The sequence below is a fragment of the Arvicanthis niloticus genome, chromosome 5 (genome assembly GCF_011762505.2).
Source record: "Arvicanthis niloticus isolate mArvNil1 chromosome 5, mArvNil1.pat.X, whole genome shotgun sequence".
In the NCBI taxonomy this organism is placed as follows: domain Eukaryota; kingdom Metazoa; phylum Chordata; class Mammalia; order Rodentia; family Muridae; genus Arvicanthis; species Arvicanthis niloticus.
The window spans coordinates 18827183-18833612 of NC_047662.1; the positions used below are offsets into that span (position 1 = coordinate 18827183).

General features: G+C 45.6%; 1 long non-coding RNA gene across 1 annotated transcript; it reads left to right on the forward strand.

The window, feature by feature from the left end:
- The first annotated feature begins 3445 nt into the window (after positions 1 to 3445).
- On the forward strand, positions 3446 to 6430 carry LOC143442197 (uncharacterized). The gene is made up of 3 exons (XR_013110207.1): positions 3446 to 3696; positions 6032 to 6137; positions 6246 to 6430. It is a non-coding gene; the product is annotated as an uncharacterized LOC143442197 (long non-coding RNA).

The following is a 6430-nucleotide window of genomic DNA, read 5'->3' on the forward strand; positions in this document are numbered from 1 at the left end:
GTACTGTACAACTTGCAGGCATCTGGTAAGGTTGGGGAGAGCCTCCTTTAGGTGGTTAGACTTTTCTGAGAGCATCTCCCAGCCATCCTTATTGCGTCTATAAACTTGAGGAGGAATAGTGCAATAGAATGTAGTCAATTTCAGGGACTTCCTGAGGCTACTGAGTTGTTAAATGGCTTCATTCTGAGATGGAGTGTTTGTTCTCTTCCCTGAAGATGGAAGTTGGCACAGAACACTGTGATAGGGTGCAGGCCCCACGAGAAAACTAAATAGTATTTGCCATGGCTCAGCAGGTAAAGGTGCTTGCCTACAAGCCAGAGGGCCTGGGTTTGATCCCTGGACTCATTCGGAAAAAAGACAGAACCAGCTCGCACAGCATGTCCTCTGCACGCCATATGCATGTGTGGCACACGCCTGCATCTTGCACAAAGATAAATATATAAACATAACTTTGAAAAAAAATTTTTTTTGGTTTTTCAACACAGGGTTTCTCTGTGTAGCCCTGGCTGTCCTGGAACTCACTCTGTAGACCAGGCTGGCCTCGAACTCAGAGGTCCTCCTGCCTCTGCCTCCCAAGTGCTGGGATTAAAGGCGTGCGCCACTACCACCCGGCTTGAAAAGATTTTTTAATTTCTCTTATATGTGGGAGTATTTTGCCGAGATGTACATCTATGAATCATGTGCATACCCAGGGCTTGGGACAGCAAGAAGACAAAGCTGAATCTTCCAACTCCTGGAGTTGGAGTTACAGATGTGTTAGGTCCTAAAGAAACCCAGGACGAATGGCTGAGGTGCCTAATATGTGAAAGCTGACCCTGGCTGCCAGGCTCTTCCATCGTTGCAAGTACTGGTTCCAGAGGGCTGGATCCTTTCTGCTCTTCAGCCCTACCCCGTACCAGCCCACCGCCTGGGCTTCGTTTCCCTTCCCCCAGCATTTTTTTTTTTTTTTTTTCTATTTCCAGCCATTTTGGCCATGGGCTCCCTTAGTCTTTTGGTTCTCTCACTCCCATGATTCCTCTGGGGTCTTCCCCTCTCTGGTCTCTCTTTTTTCACTTCCTCTCTTATTCTTCTCCTACCTCCTCCCATGGCCCTGATCTGTTCTGCTGGCCATGTTCAGTCTGGAATCTTCCAGAGGCCTCTGGATGTTCTCACTCTCATATCTACACTAAAAACTTCCTCAATCATTTCTAGAAGTGGCTGTGGCCTCATTTTCATTCAGCATGCTTGCGAGCCTCTATGTGGGTCCTGGGAATTGAGTCCCTGTCCTTTGAAAGAGCAAACCAGTACTGTTTATAGATTTATTTATTTTATGTATATGAGTACACTGTAGTTGTCTTTAGACACACCAGAAGAGGGCATCAGATCCCATTACAGATGGTTGTGAGGCACCATGTGGTTGTTGGGAATTGAACTCAGGACCTCTGGAAGAGCAGCCAGTGCTCTTAACCACTGAGCCATCTCTCCAGCCCGTAACCAGTACTCTTAACCACTGAACCACCATCCCTCCAGCCAGGCCCACCCATTTTTTTTTTTTTTTTTAATTTGTTTGTTTTCTGGAAGAGCAGTCAGTGCTCTTAACTGATGAGCCATCTCTCCAGCCCTTCCCCCCACCCTTTTGGTGTTTTCAATATATGTTTTCTCTGTGTAGCCTTGGCTATTCTAAAATTCAATCTATAAACCAGGCTGTCCTGGAACTCAGAGATCCACCTATCTCTGCTTCCCAAATGCTGGTACTAAAAGTGTGTGCCACCACCACCCAGCTCCTGCCCCCCTTTTTTGTTTTTAAAGAAGCCTGAAGGACTGGAGACTTGCTTCAAAGTTTAAAGGCTTTTGTTGCCAAGTCTCATGACCTGAGTTTGGTTTACAGGACCCACATGCTGTAAGGAGAGAACTGAATCCCACAAGCTATTCTGTAACTCCTATGAATCCTGTGGCATGAATGCATGCATGTATGCACATGTATACACACACACACACACACAGAGACAGACAAAGAAGAGTAGGAGGAGGAAGAGGAGGAGAAGAAAGAAGAAGAAAGAGCAGCAGCAGCAGCAGCTGTGTACACCACCAAAGAAGCCAGAAATTGTGTCTATAGCCCTAGAATCTGGTTGAGTAGGCCAGGGAAGGAGCTTGGGATGGGATAGGTGAGACAGGAGAATCCTGGGCTTGCTTGCTGGCCTGCCATTTGAGCTAAGTAGGTCAGTTTTAGGTCCAGGAGGAACTTGTCTCAAAATAATGTGAGGGGCTACTGAAGATACTCAGTACTGACCTCTGGCCTCTACACGTGTGTGCACTCCCTCACACATATACCAAGCACACACATATTTTTAAAAATTACAAGTCCTAACTGGGTGGTGGTGGTCCATACCTTAATCCCAGCACTCAGGAGGCTGAGGCAGGTGGATCTCTGTGGGTTCGAGGCCAGCCTGATTTACAGAGTTCCAGCCCAGCCAGGGCTATACAGGAAAAGTCTGTCTTGGAAAACAAAAACAAACAAAACAAACAAATTATGGGTTACTGGCCAATGGCTGCTTTGGTCAAACTTGCAATCCCAATACTTGGGAGGCAGCTGGAGGCTCGGATACATAGTGACTTTGATACCATCCTGGATTTAATGAGACCCTGCCTCAAAAACAAAATAAAACAAACATAAGGTTTGTGAACCTCAAGGCTGAAGAGCAGGTGTTGAGAGCAAAGGCGTGGCTCCCAGCCAGGGTGATTCTGGACATCCCGACCAGAGAACAGCCCCTAGGAGCCCCAGGGGCCTCTGAGAGGCTTTGCTTTGATTTGCATTTGAGAATCACTCTGATTTAACAGCTCTGCTGGAGAGGAATGGGGCAGGGACAGAGGTGCTTTAAGGGGTAATGGGCACATTGATCTAATAGAGAAAGTGAGAGCCCCGACAAAGGAATGGGGGAGGGGGCTTTCCAGGGGACTTAGGAAGGCACAACCAACGGGATCAGGAACTGCAGGTGTGTTGGGGGTAGGGACCAGGACACCCCCAACTTCTGACTTGAGTAGCCTGGTCTCTGCTGACTTTCTACCGGCTGAGGGTTTCCCTAAGCTTTTTGCCTCAGGTGCTGAGTAATTTTGTTACTTTCATTTCTTCTTCATGATCTTCTTATTTGTTCCACTTACTTGTGTGAGGCAGGGATTGTTCTGCTGACCTACACACAGACACACACACACACAAATACACACACACAAATACACACACATACACACAGATACACACAACACACACACAAGCACACTCCCATTGTTTACAGGAATAGAAGTGTGTGTTTCTGGAGTGGGAGAGTAGGTGAAACCACCGGGGTTGGAAGGCTAGGAGGGGAGCAACCCAGCTCCAGCCCAGCCGGATAGGACTGGTTTTCCAAGGGACGTTATGAAAACTCCTGGTTTAAAATTGGCAATTGGCTGGATTTCCTACAGGCTGTGAGAGCAAACAAAGCCTGCCAGCTGGCCATACTGAGCCCACACGCTGCTATCTCAGCTCCAGCCTTCCTGTGCTTGATGGAGCAAAAATATTTACCAAGTGTTACTCTGCCTGGAGCTGTTTCTGTCCAGGTCATGCTCATGGCTCTGTGGCAGCGAGCCTGCTGGATCGGCAGTCCCGTCAGGATTGAATCGAATCTGCTGAGGTTAGCCCTGGTGTCACTGTGCTTTTCAGTAAAGTCCCCCCAGCAGCAGAGGGTGAGCATCTTTTTATGTATTTATAGAACTTTCTTCTTGGGCTGGAGAGATGGCTCAGTACCTAAGAGCACGTGCTGTTCTTGCAGAGGAAGACACCTATGCCAGGTGCTTCGTAACCAATTATAACTCCTTCTAAACACACACATAGCATGCACACACAAAACAATTTAAAATAAATACATTAAAAAGTTTCTTCTTTCTTTCTTTCTTTCTTTCTTTCTTTCTTTCTTTCTTTCTTTCTTTTTGACAGAATCCCTAGTAGTCCAGGCTGACCTCAAACTTGTTATGTAGCCAAGGATGGATTTCAAGTTTCTGATCCTCCTGCCTCAACCTCATGAATTCTAGGATCATAAGTGTGTACCTCTAAACCCAGTTTTATGCAGTGCTGGAGATTGAACCAGGGCTGTGTGCATGCCAGCCAAAGACTTCCAACTAAACCACAGAACATTTGTTCCAGGCCTTTTAGATCTTCCTCTGGGTACTGTCAGACTAAGGGCAGGCTTTTGTTGTTGTTGTTGGAGTGACATTATATCCATCCACTAGACCAGACTCCTTGATTAGAGTTAGGCTGTTTGCATACCTCAGGAGGCCCAGTGTCCAGCCCTAGACCCTGACTCATATTGTGATAAATGTGAAAATGGGTCAGGGAGTGCAGCTTAGCAGTGAAGCTCGTGGCTAGCATGTGTGAGCCGCTGGGTTCCGGGACTGGAGAGAAGAAGCCTCAGTGGTTAACACTTGTTGCTTTTTCAGAAGATGGGATTTGGTCTCAGCACATACATGGTGGCTCACACCATTGCCAACTGTAACTAAGAAGAGAAAACAGAAAGAAGCATCAGGTTCCAGGACAGCCAGGGCTACACAGAGAAACCCTGTCTCGAAAAACAAAACAAACAAACAAACAAACAAACAAACAAAAAAGAAAAGAAAAAAAAAAAGAAAAAGAAAAAGAAAGAAAGAAGCATCAGAATTTTTAAAAAAGCGAAAGGATGAACACAGAGTCTGTCTTTAGGGCATTTTATGAATTAATGACTGATGGGAAAGAGTGCAACCCACTGTGAATGGCACCAGTAGGCAGGTGGGTTCTGTAAGAAAGCAGGCTGAACAGGCCACGAGGAGCAAGCCAGTAAGCAGCACCCCTGCAAGCCAGTAAGCAGCACCCCTCCGTGGCCTCTGCATCAGCTCCTGCCTTCAGGTTCCTGACCTGTGTGAGTTCCTGTCCTGACTTCCCTCACTGATGGACTAGAATGTGGAAATGTACTTCTTGCTGGGTGGTCGAGAGCACAAGGTACAGGGATAGAAAACCAAAATCAAAAATAAAAAAAAACCCTTTCCTCTCCAGCTTGTTTTTGGTCACGGTGTTTCATCATAATAATAGTAACCCTACCTAAGACAAGGGTCCTGATAGCTTCTGCTTTATCACCCAGGATTGGTTTTTTTTTAGTTTTTTTTTGTTTGTTTGTTTGTTTTTGTTTTTCAGAGACAGTGTTTCTCTGTGTAGCCCTGGTGGTCCTAGAATTCACTCTGTAGACTGAGTTTCAGGCTGGCCTCAAACTCAGAGATTCACCTGCCTCTCTCTCTCCTGAGTGCTGGGATTTAAGGATTACACACCACCATTGGCAGGCCACTCAAGAGTTCTTAACCTATTTTGTGCTGTTTGGAATTCTAAGAGCTTGTGATTTCACTGTAAAAGAAATCAACTATGTTAAAATGCTATTAAAATTATTCTTAGTGTCAGATAAGTAATTGCACAAAGGAGTTTGATTATGACAATATATACAATTATAATTTACTTATTTTTTTTATGTTTATTTTACATTCATAAGTGTTTTGCCTGCATGTATATCTGGACACCATTTGGATGCCTGGGACATGCAGAAGCCAGACAAAGACATCAAATTTCCTGGGAATGGAGTTGCAGATGGTTGTGAGCCACTGTGTGGGTGCTAAGAATTAAACCCAAGTCCTCTAGAAGAACAGCCAGTGCTCTTGACTGCTGAGCCATCTCTTCCAGGAAATCTATTATACACACACACACACACATATATGTATATATATATATATATACATATATGTGTGTGTGTGTGTGACATATGTGTGTGTGTGTGTGATATATATAATATATGTAATATATATACATATATATGTATATCCCTGATGTGATTTTTATCTTTATTATATATCAAGTTCTTGCAGAAGCTCTAATAACTAGTAACATTTTCCATCCATAGTGGGCCTGGGGTGTATCTCAGTGGTGAGGGAGCTTACCTAGCTTCTGAGACGTTCTAGGCTCAAACCCTAAAAACACAGACAAACAACCAAAATTCTTTGCATCAAGGAGCATGAGTTTTCTTCAATCTGCACGGCTTGCCCCATGTATTATTGGTTCGATATCAGCATATTCATCAGCCGTGGCGCCAGCACTCCGATCAGAGAACACTGAGGTAATTTTTTTTCCTCCGGACTGGCCCATTAGCAGCAAGAAGCACAGCTGCTTTGTCCTCATGGCAGCCCTGGCCTCTTCTCTGACCTCTTCCTTTTTTCTCTTTCAGACACTGGCCAAAAGCCTAACCGTGCTTTCCCTGGCGCTCTGGTTTCTCTGCAGCATCCTGCCCCTTCTGCCACGCCGCCTCCGTGCTCCGTCGCCTGGCTCGCTGATTTTCTTAGACCCTATTTCAAAAAGCCAGGCCTTCTTCGCTCGTGTTCACCATCTCCCACCCCCCTACCCCATCCCCAC